General features: G+C 43.5%; 1 long non-coding RNA gene across 1 annotated transcript; it reads right to left on the bottom strand.

Moving 5' to 3' along the window:
* Nucleotides 1-304: 304 nt before the first annotated feature.
* Nucleotides 305-24,029, bottom strand: LOC113981227. Its single transcript, XR_003538359.1, has 3 exons — nucleotides 24,019-24,029; nucleotides 21,684-21,689; nucleotides 305-412 (listed from the first exon to the last, which is right to left on the bottom strand). It is a non-coding gene; the product is annotated as an uncharacterized LOC113981227 (long non-coding RNA).
* Nucleotides 24,030-24,254: the final 225 nt, after the last annotated feature.

Consider the following 24,254-nt stretch of genomic DNA (forward strand, 5'->3'; position numbering starts at 1 on the left):
CCTTCATCCCTCTGGTGGTCACCATGGACATCTTCCTCAATTTGACCTCTTCAATTAGGTGACCTGAATTCTTCAAGCTTGCAAAATCCTGGCTCTGGACCTTCTAGATCTTATTCAAACATCTAGTTTACCTAATTTATTACTGTGTGTGTACTACTCCTATTCTTTCTATGATAAGGCCTTTGGTCCAGTGAGCAGAACAGAACATGATATTAACCAGTGCTCCTAAAATGTTCTTCTAGCAAAACAGGTATTGAGGTTTCTTAGCAGACCAAGATATCTCAGTTAACTCTTTTAGGCCTGGCTCCTGTTTCAGTCCCCCCTTTTACTTATAACTTACGAATTCTTTCGTCAAGTTCTAATGGGTTTTGATAGGTATGCATCACTGCCCACATTATCTGCATCCTTTTGACTATGGTACTCAATTTGTACCATAGCCAGGCATTTAAGAGGGATAGCAGAATCATAGCAGCTACTAAAACCAATATTGGATGTATCAAATAGTGAAACACTTGTGATGCTGTAGGGGAGTACCCTGTAAAGATGTCCCACCAATGATGCTCTCCCACTTGTTCCACTTCAGTTAAAACAGTTTTTATGTTTTCAGTGTCATGTTATACTTGTCAGAGCATTCGCTGAGTTGTTCTGTTCACTTCCTGGACCAGTTTTTCTATATCAGGATGTCTAAGCATTGCTTTAAAAGATTAATGTTCATTCCTATCTGCAATTTCGGCACATCATGATACATTGTATAATCAACCTCAATCAGTTGTCTAGTAGTTACTGGAATGATATAATCAAAGTTAGAGCCTATGATTCGAGTAAAATTACACACACAAAAACTAGTACCGTTTACTACTTCATGACAAGCATCTATGGTAAAATTAACACAAGAGGTTCTAACACATGCACATCCATTTCCTGCGTAATAGACTTGTGATTGGGTTTTAGTATGGGGAAGCATTTCAAAGGTACACACACTATCTTCAGTATCTAAGCATAAATCTTCATTTTCTACTACAGCATTTTCACAGATATATCTTAATTGTCCTTTAGGAATACATGCCTCAGTACTGACTGACTGCCACTTTTTCTTGGTGTGATCGTAACTTGCCCAAACATTATGGCCTATGGGTCTGATAATTATGTTTTGGTGTATGGTTCCTAATGTCAAGATAGGAAAGATGGCCTTTTCTTTGGCTGCACTGATAGTGAGTACATAAGCTTCAATTTGTTCATGTTGAGGATTGTAAGTGAAATTCACTAACTGCCACCACGCTTGGTAATTTTTCTCAAATTGTGTAGTGGAACTGTTTCTAGCTATTATTTCTCTTATCTCTTGTGGCAGTATTCCTGAAGTTCCTTCTCTTAATATTCCTGCAGCTACAGATTGTACCCATTGTTGAGTTTGGAGACATTGAATCGCAAGTGCAAACCTTTTATGGATGCTGCCAGCGTAGTCGGTAATCTTGGTAAAATCTTCTGCAGTGTGGTTAGCTACTAATGTCAACAATCTGACTGCCAATGATTGTGTTTCTGCCACAGTGAGCAAAGATGATCTTAAAGGGACTTTGAGCATTCCCAGATCAGAAGTGATGGCACTTAGTTTATTCACTAACACTTCTTGGTCTATGGTGTTTAGTACACCCAGTCCTGTGCCAAACCAGGCATTCCAGCCCTTAAGACTTTGCTGAATATAGGGCTGACAGTCTTTTTGTATGTGTGATATGTTTACTTGAATGTTTATTTTAACTCTTTTCAGTGAATATGTGGGATCTAACAGTAGCTTCTGCTCATTTGATTGTCTAATTACGTAAGGTCCAGCAAAAGTTAAATTGTGGACACTCTCACAGGTTAAAGAAGGAGTTGTAGAACTGGTGGTGGTCTTAGTCAATGGGGTGGTAGGAGATTTGGTAGTTGGAATGCTTGATGAAGCATTAATTATAAATCTCCTTGTTACTTTCCTTCCCTGAATGTCCACTGACACATCACAGAAACTGATTTATCTAGAGTGAAGGTGTGCCAACATTGATCAGAATCACATGCATGTCCGCTAATTACATTTCTGTAGTCAAATGGGTAGGTAAGAGATACTTTCACAGAGTCCCGTACAGTAATGTCAATTTTGGGTGACCATCTAATCTGCTAGGGTGGTTTATACGCTTTGCATCCAACTCGAGTTCATTCTCCAATTTTTCCTATTACAACACTTGCATCATATGGGGTACCAGGATTTTACCAATTATTCAGTACCCTCGTTCCTTGGAGGACTATAACAGATGCATTGTATTGGTTCATTTGGGCTGGCTGAGGTGGAAGATCTGGTTGTAAATAAAATAATAGACCAGAGACCCCATTATAGGCCTGAGACCATAATGAGTTCTGGGCAAGGGCTTGATCTAACACCAATGTACTTATGAGTCCAAAGATCAACACTGAGAAGACTTGAGAGTAGATGATTCCTCTCTCGAGATCCATGCTTCCTCTGGAGCCCTCTTGACTTGAGAGTAGTGGATCCACGTGGGTTTCTCTTTCACCCCGATCGCTGTGAAGGTGGTCATCAGCACTTGGTAGGGTCCATCTCACTTCTCTCGTAGTGTTTCTCCTGAAAGATTCTTAACATATACCCAATCACCAGGATTGAATGGATGCAATTTACTATCAGGTTGTTTGGGTTGGTGTTCTAACACCACCGTAGCATTTTTCTGCAATTGTTTCCCTATAGCCATAACATAATCATACACATACTGATTACCGATTTGATCTAAAGTTTCACTATTCCCAGCTTGCATCATGTAGGGTCTGCTGAATAGAATTTCAAATTGACTCAGTTTCTCTTTTGATCTCGACTTGACCCTTAGCCTGATTAAAGCAATAGGTAAAGCTTGGTACCAGTAAAGATTTGTTTCTTGACATATTTTAGCAATTTGTTGTTTAATGAGATTATATATTTTTTCTACTTGCCCACTTGCTTGTGGTCTGTAGGGCGTATGCAATTGCCAATCAATTTTCAATGCTTCACTTATTGCTTGTACAATTCATGCACAAAAGTGTGAACCTCTATCTGAAGAGATACTCTTGGGTACTCCAAATCGTGGTATAATCTCGTTTAACAAGACTTTAACCACTTCTCTTGACTTATTTGTTCTACATGGGAATGCCTCTGGTCAACCAGAAGATGTGTCAGTTAAAACTAATAAATAACGGTACCCCTCTTTTCTTGGGAGTTCAGAAAAGTCAATCTGTCAAATCTCACCTGGGAAGCATCCTCTTTTTATTGCCCCTGGATTAATTTTAAGTTTGGTGTTTGGATTATTTTTCAGGCAGAGTTCACATTGGGATGTGACTCGCTTTATTGTGGTAAACAAATTTGGTCCTGCTACTCTAGTTTTTAAGTGTTGATAGAGTGGATCCAAACTCCAGTGAGTTTTGTCATATTCTGCTTTCACAAATTGCCATATTAATTTTTCTGGTAATCCTAATTGACCTGTCTTCAATTGACCCCATCCATTGTGTAACAGCTTACCTCCGTTTTTGTGTATCCACTGATAATCTGTTTCCTGATACTGTGATCTGTGTCTAATCCTTCTGGCACTGCACTTAAGCTGCTACTGGTTGTTCATTACCTCTTGCAGCTGCTAATTTGGCTTCTGCATCAGCTTTTCTGTTTCCTATTTCTGGAACGGTGTTGCCTTTCAGGTGTCCCCTGCAATGCATTATAGCCACCTGCGATGGGAGTTGGATGGCTTCTAACAATCGCAGGATCTCCTCTGCATGTTTAACAGCTTTTCCTTGAGTGGTCAATAGTCCTCTTTCCTTCCAGATCGCTCTGTGGGCGTGTACAATGGCAAAAGCATATTTAGAGTCAGTTCAGATGTCGATGCGCTTTCCTTTTGCCAGTTCAAGAACTCGGGTAAGAGCTATCAGTTCTGCTTTCTGGGCTGAAGTTTCTGCAGGTAAAGGGTTGGATTCAATTACCTGTTCTGTTGTGGTTACCGCGTAGCCAGCCATCCTTGTGCCCTGTTTCACAAAACTGCTGCCATCCGAGAACCAGTTATCTGCATCCTGGAGTGGTTCTTCTTTGAGGTCTGGGAGACTGGAGTACACTGCCTCAATGGTCTCCAAGCAGTCGTGTACAACAGGTTCCGCTGAGATTTTTCCTTCTAGGAATGAAGCTGGGTTGACAGTGTTAGTTACCTGAATGGTTACATCATCTGATTCAGCTAGGATTGCCTGGTATTTCAGGAACCGGGAAGGTGACAGCCAATGGTTGCCTTTCTGTTCCAGCACTGCAGATACAGTATGGGATACCAATACAGTCATTTTCTGACCCATACTGAGCTTTCTGGCTTCTTCTATGTTTACAACTACTGCTGCAACTGCCCTTAGGCACATAGGCCATCCTTTGCTTACTTCATCCAATTGTTTGGAGAAGTAGGCCACTGCTCTTTTGTGTGGCCCCAGTTGTTGAGCCAGGACCCCTAAAGCCATTCCTTGACGCTCGTGCGAGAACAACCAGAAGGGCTTCGTCACATCAGGTAAACCCAATGCCGGAGCCCTCTTGAGTTCTCCCTTCAGTCTTTTGAAGGCTTCGTCTGCCTTGGGGGTCCAGATTATGTGATCCTTATTCACTTTCAGCAGGTCATACAAAGGCTTTGCAATTATCCCATACTGATATATCCACAAGCGACACCAACCTGTCATTCCTAGGAAGGTTCGGAGGCTTGTCACTGTTTCTGGTCTGGGTGTCTGGCAGATGGCTTCTTTCCTTGCCATCCCCAGGGATCGTTGTCCTCCCGATACTTCATATCCCAGGTACACGACTCTCTCCTGGACCAGTTGAGTTTTCTGTTGAGAGACTCAATAACCACTTAAACCCAAGAACTTTAAGAGAGGTATTGTCCACTGAATGCAGTCCTCTTTTGTTTCTGTTGCTATTAGGAGATCATCCACATATTGCAGAAGAACGCCCTCTCCCGGTGGCTGTTGCCATAGTTCTAGCTCTCTGGTTGGCTCATTACCAAAAATTGTGGGACTATTCTTAAAGCCCTGAGGCAAGACCATCCATGTAATTTGCATTTTGCTCCCTCTGTTAACAGACTCCCATTCGAAGGCAAAAATCTTTTGGCTTTCCTGTGCTAGGGGTAGACAGAAAAAGGCATCTTTTAAATCCAACACTGTAAACCAGATCAAATTGTCCCTTAATTTAGTTAAAAGTGTATAAGGATTTGCTACAACAGGATGTATAGTTTTGGCTATTTCATTTACTGCTCTTAAATCTTGTACTAACCTGTAGGTCCCATTCGGTTTCTTCACTGGAAGGATTGGAGTGTTAAAGTCTGATTCACACTCTATCAACAGCCCTAATTTCAAAAAATTTTCAGTTATTGGTTCAGTTCCTTTTCTATCTTCTAGCCTCAGTGGATATTGTTTCCTAGCCACTGGCTTAGCTCCTGGTTGTAGTTCTATTTGAATAGGAGTTGCCCATTTTGACTTACCTGGAGTGTCAGTGGCCCACACCAGGGGGTACACCTGATTTGTAATTTGGTCAATATCCTGATTGTTTGGTTTTGGTTCTATGCAGCTCATAGCCAAAGTCAGAGCTGCCAATAATTGTTCTTCCTTTACTTTGAATTCAGTTTACCTTGTTTAAATTCTATTACAGCTCCCAGATTTTCTAATAAATCTCTGCCCAATAAGGGTTTGGGTGAACTTGGTAAATACAAAAACTGATGCAATCCCATTTGTTTCCCAATTTTAAATTTTAGGGGTTTCAAAAAGAAAGCCTTTTCTGATTGACCAGTGGCACCAACAACCTGTACGTAATTATCAGTCTTAGGTATCAATTCTTGATTTAAAACAGAAAATGTAGCCCCAGTGTCGATTAAAAAATCCAGTTTTTCTTCTTCTTCCCCTAGCCGAATTGTAACCAGCGGGTCTGCCAGGGAAAAACCAGTCGGTCCCTGTCAATCACTGTCCTGGTGGACTATGACAGCCCCCCCTGAATTTCTATTTGCCCAGGTAGGACACTGTCTCTTCCAGTGTCCCTCCTGCTTACAATAGGCACATTGATTTTGACCTATCTCTGTTTGCTTGAAGGGTAAACATCCCCTCCCCCGTGTTGCCTGTCCACGGCCAAGATCCCTGTAATACCATCCTACTGTTATTGGGTTCTGTGTTAAAACTGCAATCACTGCCCTTGTAAGCCTTCTATCTTCCCCATTCTCCCTGTTGTTGTACACTTTCCAAGCTTCATTCATTAATACCTCTAAATCTTTATTGGCAGGGTGTTCTATTTTCTGCAACCTTTTTCTAATATCAGGATTACATTGTCGCATTAATAACCCCACCAAATGTAGTTTACCTTCTTCTGATGATGGATCTAGGGTAGTGTATTTTCTCATGGCAGTTCTCAGTCTATCCAAGAACTCTGTGGGGGTTTCATTTCGTCCCTGCCTTACATCATACAAGGCTGCCCAGTTCACTGCTTTAGGGATAGCATTTTGTAATCCCACCTAAATCAGATCTCTATATTTGATCAGCAGTCTATAATGGTCTGGGTTGTTTGGGTCCCAATTAGGTTGTTGCAATGGAAAAATTTGATCTACATCCCCTGTTAGAGCTCCCGTCGCAATCTGTCCTACTACTTCTTGTCTAGTTGTTTTTATTACAAGTTCCTTTTCTGTTTCTGTCAACTCTGATAACATCAAATCAATATCTGTCCAATCTATTTCCTGATTCTTTGCAATTAATTCAAATCTCTTAGCCACTTTCTCAGGATTTTCCCTAAAGCGCTTAGCTTCCTCTCTCCAGCTGTTCAAATCACTAGCTGAAAAGGGTGCTTTCACTTTTGTCTGCGTGCCTGTAGGTGTTACTACCTGACGCAGGGGTACTAACATGTGACCCATCCCTGCTGTTTGAGCTCTTGTCCTGACCCTGCTCCTCCTTCTGGCGTTCTGTGCTGAAATCTGACCATGATGAGTGCTACTTATTCCTTCCTCAGGGTCCTCTATACTCTCAGCTATACTCCTAGAGTCGTCCGCCCCTAATCCCGACTCCTGCGGGCTACCTGGTCCTTGCCTAGTTGGTTCTGGTCCTCTAAAATGTGTCGACTGCAATTCCTGAGGATACAGGATACTATCTTCATCACTCCCTCTCTTTCCCAGCTTAAGGCATCTCTGACCTATGCTACAGGCATCACAGCAATGCTTTCTCAGCTTACTATTTTTCTGATCTCTTTCCAAAGCCAGCACAAGGGGGTCCTGGGGGGTTACATTAATTCCACAGCTTTTCTGCCACTCTGGTTTATTTCTTAAAGTGAAAAACGTCAGCACACATCACTTCGTCCCACTTCTGCTCTCTACGGAGGAATAACATAAGCTGCAAGATGGTATTATAATTGATACTCCCCTGAGGGGGCCACTTTTTGCCATCATCTAAAGTATACAGAGGCCACCAACTCCGGCAAGATTTTAAAAAGGTCTTTTTACTCAGGTTACCCCCAGGGGTTCCTCCCAGATCCTTCCAGTGGCTCAATATGCATCCCAGGGGAGTCTTGGAATTTATCTCCTTACTTGTTTTGGTTCCCATTGTGAAAGTAGGGGATTAAATCTAAAATATGCTAACAACCACAACTATTATACTCCAAACAATATTCAACCGTCAGACCTAAATACTGCTTTTCTACAAAGATTTCCTAAAATCACCAGTTTTATAACCAACTTGCACTAATACAAAAATCCACAAGATGTCACCCTTAGACCACAAATACACCTGGCTTCTACAGTAAGCCTGTATATCCACAAAAATCCACAAGATGCCGCTGTTGACCACCAAATGCACACTGTGTAACAGATCTGTATACTTAAAACACAAAATTCAGACCAGATTTTAAGATCCTGAACGTTTCGAAAGAAACACTGGCCTATGAGTTCTACAACAGTAATATCAGATGCACCTAGTTTCCTCCAGAGTTTGGTTAGTTCCACATCTAATACAATACAAATTTAAAGTCCAACCTAATATTTCCTGAGTAGATCGGGGTCCTAAAATATACTTCAAGCAAACAGTTGTTACATAAAGCACGCACATACAACGAACAATTGCAAAATGGACAGATCTTAATTCTAGGTTTCAAGCTATGTGGTATATTCACAGTCAATTTTTCAGACCCCCTCCCCATACAAATTTAACAAGATGTTTCTGTGGTTGGTTTAGGGTGGACAGACACTTCAGGAGCTCGATATTGCCTCCAACACAGAGCAAGAAAACACAAAATTAGCAAAGCAATGTAAAACACACAAACTACTATGACAACTGCTATTTTCCAAGAATCTATAATAGGTGCCTTAAAACATAGACAAAAGAACAACCAAAAGGAAACTTAGGTGCTTTGTTTTCCCCGATATAAACACTATTAGGCCAAATACAGACAAAACCAGAACATACCAGACCAGAGGGGATATTCCCCTGGAAGAGCGTCCTCTCCCGTGTCCCCGTGAGAGATGGCGTCCCGCCTTCGACTTACGGGTATCCAGAACCAGAATAACCAGAACCAGAATAAACAAAACCAGAAACCAGATATAAATACCTTTTATCAATAGGCAGTGTTCTTGTCCAGCCCCTGCAAGAGGCCACCGAAGAAGGGAGCCCCTTCAGGTAGAAAGACTTACCCAAGGGTGCCCAGGGGGTCCCTTCCTCTGAGGGTCTCCGCAGCCGGGTGGAGAAGTTGTGCTGCCAAAAAATCCAGTACAATAAACTGCCCAGACTTTTGATCTTTGAGCAGCAAAGGTATTTATTGACAGCGCTGGGAGCAAGCCAGCTAACGCTGGACAAACTTGCAAACTTGTTTCACCTCTCCAACCACCCCTGCTTTAAGTAAAATCTTTGTTGTCTTGTGGAAGAAGGCGAATCAAGTGGGTGACATGACTACACTGCAGTACTCCAATCCCTTGATACACATCATCCACAAACAGGTGAATTAAAGGATTTGTAGGTTACACAAGCCTAGTAATTACCTACTGTGTGTACATCAGCATTGCAGGAAAATTACATTGTTCACCTAATACTTGCCTCCCACCCCAGCCTATGACAATCTAGCTCTCTCCTTAATGGACAAGGCTCAAACATTGCTGTCATGGGTCTAGAAGGTTTAAAGCTAAATGGAGCTGCAAAATTCCTGCCCAAAACAGCTGGAGAACACAACTGCACCTCAGCCCTGATAAGTAACTACTAAACACGGCACAATATTTAACAAAATACCAGCCATATTTTATAATACCATGAGTGGTTTGGAGCACATCCTAAAAAATGGCATTCACCTTTGCTTATCTTTTCTGATGTACATGTGAGATGTTTACATCCCCTCAACCAGTTCAGCAGTTAGCCAAGTCACACTTGAGTTTGACATAGAGTACAAATAGCATCTTCAGCAACAGATACCAGTTTAAAACCCTTTATTCAGAATGACTCTGGAACCTCTCTCCACACTCTATTTATAGGTCAAGTCAACATGCAATTGTATAGCAGAAAGCACTGATCTGCTGCGAGCATTAGGAAAAAAACTTCATGAGTTGCGTGGCTTTACTGGAAATAAATCATGCTAAAACCTGATCCTTAACAGGTACAAAGAGTTCAACAGCTAAGGAAAGGAGAAGAAAGATTGGATACAATATTAAGACCGATGTGTGAACTGAAGACTGCTGTGAAAGACCATACAAAAAAAGGCAACGAGGAATAGTAATGCAGCATTAAAGGTGGGAGTACAGGGCAGACAAAAGTTACAAAGCATCCTGCTTCAATATTTTTCATCTATGTACTTTGTTCAAATACTGTAACAGTAATGGAAGGCAAAAAGCACCAGAGATCTGACTAAAGAAACAAGAAAAAAGGAACATAAAATTAGGAAAAAGTGAAAGCTGGTAATTAGGGAAGGAATAATCTTAAGTACAGTTACTCAACAGAACCATAACACTTGGAAAAGCTGCTCTGTCAGCATACATAGACAATACCATTATTCCAGCTCTATGAAAATTACTTTATTTTCCTGATCTGTAACCCCTTCCACATACAGTACTGTTGAAGTTATCCCCAAAGGTGTGTGAGAAAACAATGCATACGCACAACAAAGCAGCAGACTCATCAGAGTAAAACGGAAAGAAGTTGTTCCCTTTGAATTAGAAAAGCCACAATTAGGAAGCCAAGCCAGGTAATGTGTGACGAAGCATCATTAAGCCCTAAACGCATAATTCCAGTTAGGTGGGAACACTGTGCAGCTACAGCTTCTATCTTCCAAAAAGTCAAGCCTCCCCCACAGCAAGTCAGAGTGCAATATTCCTACACAGAATACAGCAGTTACTCAAGTGACAGAAACCACAAGTGGGAAATCCTATTAAGTAATCCTGCACTGGAGAAAGCAATTTCTATTTTGTCTCCTTACAGCTGCCATAGAAAGCATGCACTTCACTCGATCATCTGGTGAGGGGTGGCAATTTCAAAGAGGGCCACCGAGGACTTAATAATCTAAAATTGTGCTTAAAGGCTTTTTTTCCCTATCACCTCTTAAACTTCTCCAACCAGAAATTCAACTACATTCAACTGTGCATAGTTTGGAGTTTTTGGTGGTGGGGAGGTGTCCTAATTCTGACATGACAGCAGAGACTGTGTAATGCAGGGTTTGCATAGATAGTCTGTCCCCGCCCTAGCCCAAAGAACATTAAGAAGTCATCACAGCTTAAGATTTTGTTTCATTTGTGAAAAACATGAAATTAGGAATCCATTGATCGTGCACAAATTCTGGTTACTATGGGCAAATATATTTTGCATTTCAGTCTTTTTTCTAGCGTCTCTCTTCAGCTTCTCCTTTGGGCCTTTGGGTTGGCTTGCTTGCTTGCCTGTTTGTTAGCTCAGTCTTTTCTTTCTTTTCTTTTATTGCTATAAATTGACTGTTTGGTTTCAGGGTCCAATTGCCAATGAAACCGAATATTGTGGCTAGGTAATTATTGTGACTGGATAATGATCTCTAGCTGCTTTTGAAAATAATATTCTTAGCAGCACCTCAATGTTTATTTTTCTGTAAATGTCTCAACATTTCCCTTACAGCAGAAAGCCCATTATCCAGTTTTGAAGCTTATTGCCAGTGACATTTTTGCATCCTTTTTAATTAATGTGACACATCATCATTATAACACAAATTATGAGAATGCTCTTGATTAGATGGATACCACTAAGAAAGCTATAAAATCACAGCGCAAGCCAAACCCTTCCATTTAATCCGCTTCAATCACAAGACTGGATTATTTGCTCTTCTTCCTGTTTTTTGAGAATAGAGCAATTCTGTTCACCAGCTGAGTGAAATAAAGACAAGACAAAATAAAATAAAATTTAGTTAGATTAGTAAATTTAGATATGTAAGTGTGACTTTGCAAATTGTAAACTGCTTGAAAAAAGGTTGCTGCCCAAACTGTGGACAATTAAGATAAAGTTAGCTTACGTAAACAAAAGAAAGCAGGAAAGACTTTTAGCACATAGCATTGTAAGGGAGACAGGAGTGGGGGGAACCTAAACTGTTTGAAATGATAAAACTTTATGTAACTACTTTATAATAGTAAGAATAGGAGGTAGGCAACCAAATGTCTATTTAGATAAGGCAGACTTCGTAAAGAGTGTGTATGATAGATAATTTTGAAGCTCACTTCTTCCAAATGTCTAAAAAGCTGTTGTATTTCTTTTCTCGGTGGAATGCACAGGGGGGCGAAACCCCTTCTGCATCTCCCCGGCCGTAATAAAAGTGTGCTTTGCATATTGTTTAAGGATTTCTTTGAATCAGAGTATGTTCTCCACGGTGTTAATCCTGGAGAAAGGCAGCGCAGGAGCCCCAAGGGGTGTGATCCCACCGGAATCATGTCACTGGAGCGCTCGACTTTTCTGACAGGCCTGGAGCTGCTGCCGGAGCCCCGCGGGGCCTGAGGAGCTGCTTCTTCCCTACCACCCCGCGGGCCGGGGCCTGCTAGGAACCGCGAGGGTCATGAAGGGGCCGGGCCCGACCCGGTACCGGCGGGTGTGTCTGTACTAAAAACGATTGGTTTCCTCTCGCGATTTCTCTCAGGGCGAGAGAGGCGGCCCGCCATGAGAAGGCGCGGAACGCCCCCTTCCTCGCCACTGGAGCTGCTCTCCCCCGTCACGTGCCGGGGCTGCGCATAAGAGTGCATGATAGTGGCGGTGGCGCCCGGCGGCGGCGGTGGCGACACCAGCACCAGCGGGTAGAAAATGGCGGTTTTCGAGGAGTTGCGGGTGAGGAGGGAGAGGCGGCGGCGGGAGAGACGCGGGCCAAGATGTTTCCCTCGCCCACCCCCCTCCCACGGCCTTTCCTCACGGGGACCCCCCACCGCACCCCTCGGCGTTTGTCGGGGGGGGGGAGGCGGGGAGATGTGTATGAGCCGTCAGCGCCTCTCGCTGAAGTGGCAGCCTACCCGCCAGTCCCTGCGGCTGCCTGCGCCTTCCCCTGGGAGGAAGCAGGGCCGCTCTGAAATGCGGTAGGAGGGCGGCGGGAGTCGGCAGCGTGTCCGGCGGCGCTGCTGGCTCTCTATGAGTGTCTGTGTGTGTGGCAGGGGGGACCCAGCGAGCCTGCTTTCCGCCGTGCGGGTTTTGCTGTGTCGTCCCGTCCCCTCCCCACCCATTTCGGCCCTTACATGCAGGAAGCTGGGCCCGGTGCCAGAGGCTCGCATGTCGTCTGGCGAGGTTCCGCGCCCTCGGGAGAGCCTAGCGCCGTGGTGCCCTTACTGCAAGCTGAAGGAAAAATGATGAATGTGATAAATAAAACGAGTGATTCGTGCCGAGATGAGAATGAAGGAGGTCAGTGTGACCTCGGGAAGGAGGAAAAAGATTCTAAAACTTAATTGCCCCTTATAAAAACATAAACAGACTATCTTACCTTTTCTTGTATGAGTTATAGCTGAACTAGGCTTAGCCAGCAGGATGTTAACACTTTCTTGTCGAGAAATACGAGAATCTATAACCTGTTGTATAGATAACAGATTAGTCTAGGTAAACATCTGTTAAATTCTTGAAATAACGATGTAAATGTATATGCATGTGTGTAATGAATATGTATGAGATAGCTGAAATAAAGTGTCAGACAAATGTCTGTTTCGGGGTGGCAGGCTAGGAGTGTTTACCTCAGCTTCGTCACCCAGCGCTGTTTGCTTTTACCATATAATAAATTCTAATTCGAAAAACTTTATCTGAGACTCTGTTTCTCACAATGAATAATTACTGTTTTGTTTTTTGTTTGTTTTTTTTTAATGCTAATAATTATTGAATCTTTGAAAACTCATTAACCACTTTCTAACCCGCAAAACTGCCTGTGAAGTGCCAAATCCAGTATTTCTTTTCAGACTTGTTTTATCTTCAGTTGAATGTCTTTTATACTGCACTTGTGGACTTTTCTGTAACAGATTTCTGGGGGCGGGAGGCAGGGTGGCTTTTCATATTTTAAGGTGTGTGCACAAAGCTGACTACATCGTTTCTGTTTTTCCTTATGTTTCTTGAACAATCAGTGAGTATCTTTGTTTGGAACGAGAACTTTGTCCTTCTCTAGCATCCACACCTGCAGAAGTGATGCTGTGCATACTGACACACACCACACCACACACCCCCCGACCTAGGCTGTCCTACAGGAGGAGTAAAAGTCACTTAAATAGGAACCACTGTGAGTTAGGCTTTAGTGTTGAGAAAGGTCTGATCGTTGAACTGACTGTACTCTGATCAACAGTGGGAAATATGCTGCAATCGCCAGAGAATTTCCTACACTAAGGCTTCTTCCAGCACTAACACTGCTTGGGTTGAAGTGGCTGTAGTGTAGCTGAGGAGCGTATTTATAAAAGTCTCATGGAAAGAACCGAGTTTCTTTATTTGAGGACAATGGTGTTCTATCTTAGAAAAAACTAAGCCAATTCTTCTTAATCCTAAATTAAACATTTTTTTTTAAAAAGAACTTTTTGTATTGACGTGCTTTCTTGCTTAGCATCCTCATTTGTTTTCAGCCCTCATTCCAAGGTCTCTCAAAGGGTGTAGCTACATAGGTGGCTAAACACCCAGTGTAAACTTTGTAGCAGAGATGACTCTTCTTCATTTATCTTCTCTTCTCCAGGCTTGAGCTGTTATCTGCATTTTCCAAGGCACTATAATTGCTTATCTAGATATGCATAAGTATTAATAGACTCTGGGATTGGGTACCTAAATACCTTTGAAATTATATATGCACCTGAGTTGCTTGCCAGTATTGTTTGCTGCTCTCTTGTTGATTGCAATTTCCTGTAGTATATCATCTCTACCTGCCTTATAAAAGGCCACTAAGGCAATTTGGAGAGTTGAATTTATTTTACTAAATCGTTAAGGACTGACTAAAGGCAGGAGGTCAGAGTTCTCTCTTAAATCTTGTTTTTGAGGGAAACATGTAGGCACAACATTTTTCTATTCTTGGGGCAAAGGATCATTTTAATATTTGTTGGTACCATCCCTGCCATCCTCTGGATCTTCAGAGTAAAAGTTCTGTGGAGCTATGACCAAAGGGTTATAACTGAGAGGCTATAGTGAAAGAAAACTATAAAGGCTGAGGGAGTTGGGCCTGTTCAACCTTGAGAAGAGACAACTGAGAGGGAACCTGTTAAGATCTGATTATTGAGAGATGCCTCTGCCGAAGTCAATAGTACGGACTTTATTTAACAGTAAAATGTGAGGTAGAAGGACAGGATGCCATCCAGAGGGACCTGGACAAACTTGGGAAGTGGGCCCATGAGAACCTCATGAAGTTCAACAAGGCCAAGTGCAAGGTGCTGCACCTGGGTTGGGGCAATGCCAGACATGAGTACAGACTAGGAGAAGAAGTCATCGAGAGCAGCCCTGCAGAGGACTTAGGTTGGTGTGCACAGAGTGCATGCAATCTTTGAAACATTGGCAATCCATAGTTTAGAAGGTAGCGGCTTCAGTCTCATAGTTTATATTTAGTCAGGTTTTGAAGTAATGTGTTAGTTTCATCTTTATGGGAGGAAAAAAAAAGAAGGTCTTTATAGGCAAATGGATACGCCTGTGCGAAAACTAATTTGTGTGATGCTAGTGATGGGTTTCATGGCCATTGTGAAAAATAACTCTAGTGAGAAAAGATGGAAGTGTGCTCATACATCCTCTGTGGAAGGAGAGATTACACAAAATTTACTGAAGAATTGGGTTTATAAATGCTGGAAGTAAATCCTACACAATTCTTATGTTCTCCCTAGATACATAGTCACCTTTTCAGACCAGTGAAGTGTATTGTGGTACCTTAAAAGTTTGTTGTATCTAGAATAATTAAGAATTAATGATTGTGCTGAGATACAGCAATGGGGGAAATGAAGAAGATAATGTAGTTTATGAAACTTAAAAAATGAGGCTGCAAGGGTCAAAATGGGTCTGCAAAAGGGCTGCAAGGGTCAAAAAATAAGGGTCAAGCTTTGTTTTGAATGTCTTATGTGAAATGAATGCAAATGTTTCATTTAGGATTTTCGCTGTTATTAAGTGCATATAACTTTGGAGACTAATTCCTAATTTGCCGCGGTCCAAAAGGGGAGGATGGGGCCGTGGCACAGCACGGGTCCGGGACACAAAGGTGGGATGCAGGTAGAATGTTTATTCCAGCACACATGCGGTTTTTATCAGCTCCGGAGGGGAAAAGGCCAGAACATAGGGCAGAGCAGGAGACAGACAGGCGGGGGGACAAACCAGGATAGGGACACGGGCAAAAGGGGAGGAGCGCAGGAGGAACCAGGGAGGGAAAGGGCGAATGGGGGCTGTCTCCTCTCTGCAGCTTCTCCAGCCAATCGGCAGAGAAACATAGGAGCAGGGAGGTGAACAAACCGGGACATGCCCAGAAGATACAAATTCTGGGGAAACATACGTGTATATACATAATAACTATAAAGTCTGCATCATAAAGTCCGTTCAATCGCTGTACATATTTTTCCATTTCTGGAATCGTTCCCATTCCGATTCTTGGTCCTCGACACTGATTTATGAGCCAGGCTAGAGTTAGTTCAAAGAAAAATCCCCATAATACTGAGGACCTGATGGTCATGCTGTTTGCAGCAACTGTTGTGTTTTTCAGAGCTGCTCTTGCTGTGCTGTGCTACTTGCACAGATTTAGCTAGTGACGTCTTCATTCTTTCCCGTGACTTGCATTTTTTTATCTATGGTTACATCAGTTTCCAGAACACATTTATATTTGTATTTAGGGTCAGCATAGAGGTCTTCAGCCACCCTAAGACACGAGTTGCTCTCTTACCAGTATTACACGTTTCTAACCTGCTGTAAATCTGCATGCATGTAAATTTATTGCAAAAGATGTCACAAATGTTCTTCTCTGTTGAGTGTCCAGAAAAGGGCTTAAAGTCAGGAGGGAGGATTTTTGGGGTTGATCCTTGGTGCGTCCTTTCCCTATATAATCTTCAGTAACCTTCAGACACTTAATGTCTGGAAGACAGTGGGGCTGAAGCAGAGCTCTTAGGTGGAGACTGACTAGAACTTTTGACTTGGGTTACGTCTGCAGGTTCAAGTGTAGGCTTCACTACTTGAGCGGTACTTGCCCTAGAAGCTTCAGTTGTTGGTGCTTATTGTAGATATGTGTCAAGAATTTAACAGGCATTTTCAGTTACCTTTCATTTATATACATAAGTACAATAACTATTAATATTGCAGATAGCTTTGTCAGTGGGAGTGTGAAGAATCACGTACTTATTGTTTGAGAAAGATATTTGTTCCCTTACTTGGCTCTGAAGCATGCCTGCCCTTAATTTCAGTGGCATGTCAGCATTTCCTGGACTCCTTAACATGCCATTCCAGACACACCTACAGCTTAATGCTTTAGAACAGTATTTCTGCTTATGAGTCATGATTGCTATAGTTTATACAATAAGAAACAAAAAGCCCTGTGAAACTTCTTATGACCTTCAGGTATGAATTTCAGGGGAAAAAATGTTTCTGGAATGTAAAAGTACTTGAATTATCCAGTTTGATTTCCTTCCTTGAATGTCTGTCAAGCTATTCTTTGTGTTCATGGAGATACATTAAAAATAAAATGGCTTTGGTCTTCTGTGTTAAAGTGTTTTATTGGGCTGTGCAGCTATAAAGAACTTCTCTTAAAGAAAATTGATGCCATTTACATGACACAATTTGAATGTCTAATTTTAACTGAGTGATGTGAAAAGCATGTTAATTGCTAGGCTCTAGTCTTCTGCAATATTATTGGAACCCCAAAAGAAAATAACTTGGTAGGGTTTGTTGGAAGTAATATCTTTCTTGCACCATGATTATAAAGGCTCCTAAGTATATATTATGCCTCTATAAAACCTTGTTGATCATAATGAGTATTCACTTTGATATGTTTGTAAATGGAGTAATAAGCTAAAACATATATAGAATCATAGGAGGGTTTGGGTTGGAAAGTGTGGCACCTGTTTGGCACAAACCCAGCTTGCGCGTTTGTGCTGTAACTGAATTAGCTTTATTACCGAGAACAGCAGTTTAAATACAGAGTTCAAACTGTAACACGTGACTTTTTAACCAATGACATTAGAGCACTTCAATGCGCATGTGTGATAGAGTCCTAAAGAACTACAAGTCCCAGAATGCTTTGCAGCATCCTTCCTGTAATATGAATCGTTACATTTCCCCTTTCTTTATTATAATTATAACAAGTTATAGAACAATTTTTAAACCTTTTTCTTAAACATTTCTTAATGTAGACAAACTTATCTTAACCATCTATAAAACCAGGGCCTAATGTGGTAAGGCCTTTATTAAAACTGGTAATAACTTTATTAGCTTGTGCAACCTTCTTAACCGTGCAATATTCATAACCTTATTAACTGTATAACCTTCAATTCCTTATGGTTTATGTAAGACTTTTTATCTGAGGGTATGGATATTGTATTTACTGTTATCTGAGGATAATTTACGTGGTTGAGGTGATATTGTTGTATAATTGTGCTTTTAATTGACATATTGTTAATATTGAGTTCACACACTGGCAGTTTGAGCTTGGCTCCTTGCCAAATGCCCAACACTACAACGAAAACCCTTTCCCCCGTCTTTTTTTAGGAACACAGGGGAAGGAATTGGAAGGGAAAAAACTACCGAAAACACAACCAAAGCAGTATATATATATATATTTACATATATTACATTTATATACTGTTACAATACTATATACGTATAAAAAGAGAACCCCAAACACCCCCAAAAGAATAAAGAAAAGAAAAAACCAGAAATAGATATACACAGTCAATAAGAGCTAGTGAACGAAATCTCAATACTTTCCTTGAGAAAAGCAGAAATGTCTCAGTCCACAAATCACCTCATCTCCCTCGTGAACTCGGGAAGAAGGCAGAAGGCAGTGGCCTCTCAACAAACCACAGGCCCGACACCCCCACGGCTGGAGGAGCCGCAGGGAGCTTCTTTCTTCAAGTCCACTGGAAGAGAAGAAGGGCTCAACCTACTTGTCCCCTTGAATTAATACTTCTGCTTACGTAAAGAAATAGGATGGAATACTGGGATATGGTACTTCCTTGGTTTCGACCTGGTTGCCAAGGAAGGCCTAAAACTAAACCACTACACACACATACATACATCCACACAACTTTCTCATTCATATTTAGGTGGCCACCTTTTCATTCTCTCCTCACACATGCATACTTAAACCTTTTATTATGCCTCTGTATTTCAATCACGTAGTTTGGGTTTGGTAGTGGTTATTAGTTATGTTTCTTTTGGTTTAGTTTCATCAATTATTGTTTCTTGTGATTGTTCCTGTTTTGAAGAGTTAATGTAGGTTTACACATATAGAGAAGAGACTCATATCCCCTTCCCCCCCTTTTTTGTTGTTTTTGTTATATTTTTCTTAATGCGTAGTGTGCTCTTTCTACTATTGTTGGTCCTGTGGGTGAGTGTGGTGATATTTTTTATATGGTTAAATTCAGTTATATGAGTGATCTCTGAATGGCAGTAAAGCATAGCTATTGAAGGTAAATTTTCAATTTCTGATCACAGTCTGTGCCTAGAATAGACAGGTTATCATTACAATCTGTTCACACAGCTTGAAATCCAGTGTCCTCGGTGAGAAATCAGTCTATGTTGTCTCAGGTTTTTGGAACGCAGATAATGTCCAGGTTCTCGTTCGTTCACCTCTTGTAGTTGTTCTTTACCTTTAAAAACAATCTTAGCAAACATGTTAATAACAGTTCAGTCAGTTTTCGATGGAAAATGGGCAGGAATAGATGCGAACCTGCAGTTTTTTGTAGTTATGTCCAGGATTGGTCAAAGTTGGATGCTGGTGGATGCTGTGGACAATGGTGCTGTGGTTTTGCAGGACTTGGAATGCACTGGGAGCTGTGCTCCTGGGTATTCTAGCTGGCGTGGGGTGGAGCTCGGCGGGGCTGTGTGCCCGCCCCGCTGGGAAAGCCTCTGCTCAGCTCTGCTGTTGGAAACGTTGTTCGATTTTGATGGCGGGGGTTCAGGCGTTACTGTTGCTGTGCTGCTGCCGGCGGCAGCTGGCCCAGAACTGGCTGTGCCACGCCGGGCTGAGTGGGGGGGTGCCAGGCTGGCCACTGTCCCCGCTGAAACTGCTGTTGCCACTGCCGCCGCCCTGGTCCCGGGCCGCGCTCGCCTGGCCGTGTTCCCACGCCCCGCCCCCATGGGCTCCCACTCCCGCCTGAGCCATGCAGAGCTGTGCCGCCGGGCCAGCCCGCATAGCCGACCCGGGGTCGGGCCGACCCCCTGGCCGTTTCTTGCCCTGCTGCGCCCGCCGCTCCCCAGCATGGCACGGGCGGCGCTGCAGGGGGACTTCTGCAGCGAGGCAAGACACACACCCCCGCTGCCCATTCTCCCCCTGCCGGGACTCCGCGGCCGCGGCACTGCCGCCGCTTCAGCCATGGCACGGCAGGGACCCGGCACAGCTCCGGGCACGGCCTCGACCCCACCTTCGCTTGTCCGTTTCAGGCGCCGGTGAAACTGCCGCCGCTGGTGCCCCGCCGTGCCGAGCTGGGCTCCGAGTGGCAACCCTGCTTCTACGTCTCGGCGGCTCCTCTTTCTGTCTGCCAGCCCCTGTATGGTCGGGGGGCTCTGTTCTTGCCATGGATTCCCCAGCTGCTTCCCGCCCCGCCGCAACATTTGAAAACATGGTGGCATCGGTGGAAGAGAAGATCTCACTTCCGCCCTGCGGCGGGAGCAAAATGGCGGCGTCCGTGTCGCTGCCACGTGGCAGCCACGTGCTGATTGTGCAATCCGCGGCAGTGGAAAGGGAAGCTCCATTTTAGCTGTGCACCGGCGAGAAAGCGGTGGCGCGGTGCCATTCGGCTCCTCGCAAACTGTGTGCTGGCGAGAAAGCGGTGTGGCGTCTTCTATCCGCACGCCACGTGGCATTGGGCAAAGCCCTCGCACGGTAAGCGGCGGCTGCGCGCCACCCTCCTCCCTTTGTTGGCAGCGGGAGAAAAACGCTGCTCCAGTTTGCTCGTGGTCTCCCTTTTGCCCCTCTTCCCCTCTCTGTTGTAAGGGACTTCCCGTACCCCTTCTCTTGCGCAAGCTCTCTGGGGAAACCCAAGGTGGAGTGGCAGGGGCTGCAGAGGGGGGCAGGAGGAGCAGGGTTTGCAGCTGCGGGTCGAGTTGCTTTCCTGCTGCGAATTTTTAAGGCATTCATTAGATCTTTCCACATGCACAAGTTCTTAATTGCATTTAAGTCTCTAAAGATCTCTCTCTTATAAAGTCTAACACCATTTTTTTGCCAAGCAGTCACATTAAAAGTCTTGACCAGCAGGAATCCCAGTATAATTATGGTAATATATATTAAGAACGCTTCAGCTTTTTCTTTAATTTCTGGGGAAAACCTTCCCTTGTGGGAATACCTCCCTCCCATCCTCGATAGATTTAGATTACCTCTGTTTGCTGAAGCTGGATCTTTCTTCTTTTGTCCTTTTTCGTCCTTTTTTTCTCTTTTTGTCCTGTGTTTGCAGAGGTAACTGGTGCGCGCAACTTGTTGAAGAATTCTTCCTTTTTCCTTTTAATTCTATGAGGATGGAGTGCCACTGGCAGATATCCCAAAGCTTAACACTTCTGTTTCCCGATGTCTGTTGAATGTCCCGATTCGGGTGTCATCTGTGGCACCTGTTTGGCACAAACCCAGGTACTCACATGTATGTGCAGTAACTGAATTAGCTTTATTACCAAGAACAGCAGTTTAAATACAGAGTTCAAACTGTAACACGTGACCTTTCAACCAATGACATTAGAGCACCTCAATGCGCATGTGTGATAGAGTCCTAAAGAACTACAAGTCCCAGAATGCAGCGTCCTTCCTGTAATATGAATCATTACAGGAAAGGACCTTAAAGATCATCTCATTCCAACCCCCCTGCCATGGACAGGGAATGTTCCACTAGACCAGGTTGCTCCAAGCCCCATCCAACCTGGCCTTGAACACTTCCAGGAATGGGACATCCACAGTTTCCCTGGACAACCTGTTCCAGTGCCTCACCACCCTCACAATAAAGAATTTCTTCCTCATATCATGATGCTTCAGGCCATCAGGGCAGAGATGCCACCTATAGATGGGCACGAGACGGAGGGGTGGATCTAACCATGGACACTATTTCCCAGGTTACCCATGACTGTGAGACATGTGCTGCCATTAAACAAGCAAAGCGAGTGAAGCCCCTATGGTATGGTGGATGCTGGGATAAGTATAGATATGGAGAGGCTTGGCAGGTTGACTATATCATACTGCCACAGACCCACCAAGGTAAATGCTATATGTTCACCATGGTGGAAGCAACCACTGGATGGTTAGAGACTTATCCAGTACCTCATGCAACTGCCCGAAATACCATTCTGGGTCTTGAAAAGCAAGTACTGTGGTGACACGGCACCCCAGAGTGCATTGAGTCAGACAATGGGACCCATTTCAAAAACAGCTTAGTTACTACTTGGGCAAGGGAACATGGCATTGAATGGGTATATCATATCCCATATCACGCACCAGCTGCTGGAAAAGTTGAGCGATGCAACGGATTGCTGAAAACTACTCTGAAGGCATTGGATGAGGGAACTTTCAAAAATTGGGATCAGCACCTAGCAAAAGCTACTTGGTTAGTCAACACTAGAGGCTCCGTCAATCGAGCCGGCCCTGCCCAAGCAGAGCCCCTTCACACTGTGGATGTCGACAAAGTCCCAGTAATTCATTTGAGAGGTATGTTAGGTAAAGCAGTTTGGGTTAACCCTCCCTCGAGCAAAGGCAAGCCCATTCGTGGGATTTTCTTTGCTCAAGGGCCTGGATACACCTAGTTGATAATGAGAGAAGATGGGGAAACCCAGTGTGTGCCTCAAGGAGATTTAACTCTGGAGAAAAACTAATTCGTATTTTGAGTTGTATGTTGCAGGAAAAGTCACTAAACGAGGAAGACCTGAACTAAGCTGATGCTGGTGCTCAACGATGAGACAACTGTAGAAGACAAGACCTATATAAGCGTGGGATTTAGGCAAATATAGGATATGAATGTTACATAACATGGTATGGAATAAGGGGTGGAGATTGTGATGGGTTAGTGAGACTCCCTGAGAAGGAAACCGAAGTAGGTTAGATCATCTGATGTGCATTCTGCCAATAAGATATTCCATACCGTGGTACGTCAACTCCGATATAAAAGAAACGGGAAGGAAGCCAGCTCTCTCTCTTCTCTTCTGGTGGCTGAACGGACCATTTCAGGCAGTCTGTTGGAGGAGGAGCATTGGTTGTGGGAAGTATCTCTATTTTTAGTTCTTCTCTGTATACATATTGCTTATATCATTCTCCAATTTTGTGTAAATATAAATAATTTTTCTCAGCAGTTCCGATTTCTAAGAGTTTTTTTCCTTCCCCCTTTTTTGTTTCCCCCCCCCGCCACTAGGCGCAGGCCCAGTAGATACCTGGTGTTCAGCCAAAGTAAACCATAACACCTTCCCGGAATAGAAAGAAGACCTCTCCCTCCAAATTATTATAAATTCAAAATGAAGAGGCATTCAGGTAAAAAATGTAGGAAAAAAGGAATAACAGTTCTTTACTAAAAATATATAGAAAAAACCAAAACAAACAACAACACTAACAGAAACTTTCACCCATCCAAACACCCTTTTGGTGCAGTTATAACCACAAACAGCAGGGGGCGCTGTCACGCTTTTGAAGGCAAAGACTGCAGTGACTCCTTTGTAGCTGGCGGGGTGCACTGTCAGGCTTTTTATCTGTGTCAAAATGGCGGCTGGGACCTCAAAGCAGCAGTGGACGCAGACAGGGGGCTCCCCTGCAGGCGCTGGCGACTCACACACAAAAAAGGGGGTTTCCCCTGGCCAGCAACTGCATGGGGTTCATGCACGGAATGTGGTGGGCAAGGAGCAGGGACCAACTCTGACGGTACAGGGTCGGCTGGCAGCGATGTAGAGGTGGCAGCTCCTGGCCCAAAGCTGGGCAAGGAACAAAGAGTCAGCTCATGTGACACCAGAGGTTTTTTATAGCTCTCCAAGTCCCACTGCGGCTTCATGCAGTGGCTTCACACAAGAGCTCCCTTCTCCTCTCTGGGCTGGCAGCCTCAGCCCATGGCTAAAGGAGGCATGGGGCTTCCCCACCCCACCCCCACCCCCGTGATTCAGTTGGTATGCAAGGGCTATTAGCTATTTTCTTTGTGTGGCTTAATTGCTGGCTATCCACACCTGTGAGTTTTTCTCTAGCAGGCAGGAAAACTTTTTGAGTTACCTTTTCCCTTTCTTAGTTTGCCAACATTTTTCACGATGGCAATGGGAAAATACACTGAGAAGACTAAACCCATAAGGCATCTGCAGTTGGCCTCTTCTTCAGAAGTTAGAAGTTAGGGTGAGCCACTCAACACCTAATGGGACACTGCTTTCACTGACAACTGCATCCATGGTGCATTTACAGATGGGGTGTTGGCAGAATACCATTTTGAAAACTGCTAGATTAGCTCCCTGATAGCTACTTGAAGCTTCACTGTATCCAAACTGGCTGTCTGGAAATGTTGAAATTCAGTATCTGAAACAGGATAACCTCATCCCCTCAATGGTGAGTAAAGGGTGTGACTGGTGAAACTACTACCATAGTATTTTAGATGTTTGTTTTTATGTGCATGAATAATGTGGCCCTTTGTAGCCGTGCAGGAGTTCTGTGAACAATCTGAATTGCAATTCTG

Source organism: Neopelma chrysocephalum, unplaced genomic scaffold (genome assembly GCF_003984885.1).
Source record: "Neopelma chrysocephalum unplaced genomic scaffold, ASM398488v2 Primary Assembly neopelma1_96279, whole genome shotgun sequence".
Lineage (NCBI taxonomy): Eukaryota > Metazoa > Chordata > Aves > Passeriformes > Pipridae > Neopelma > Neopelma chrysocephalum.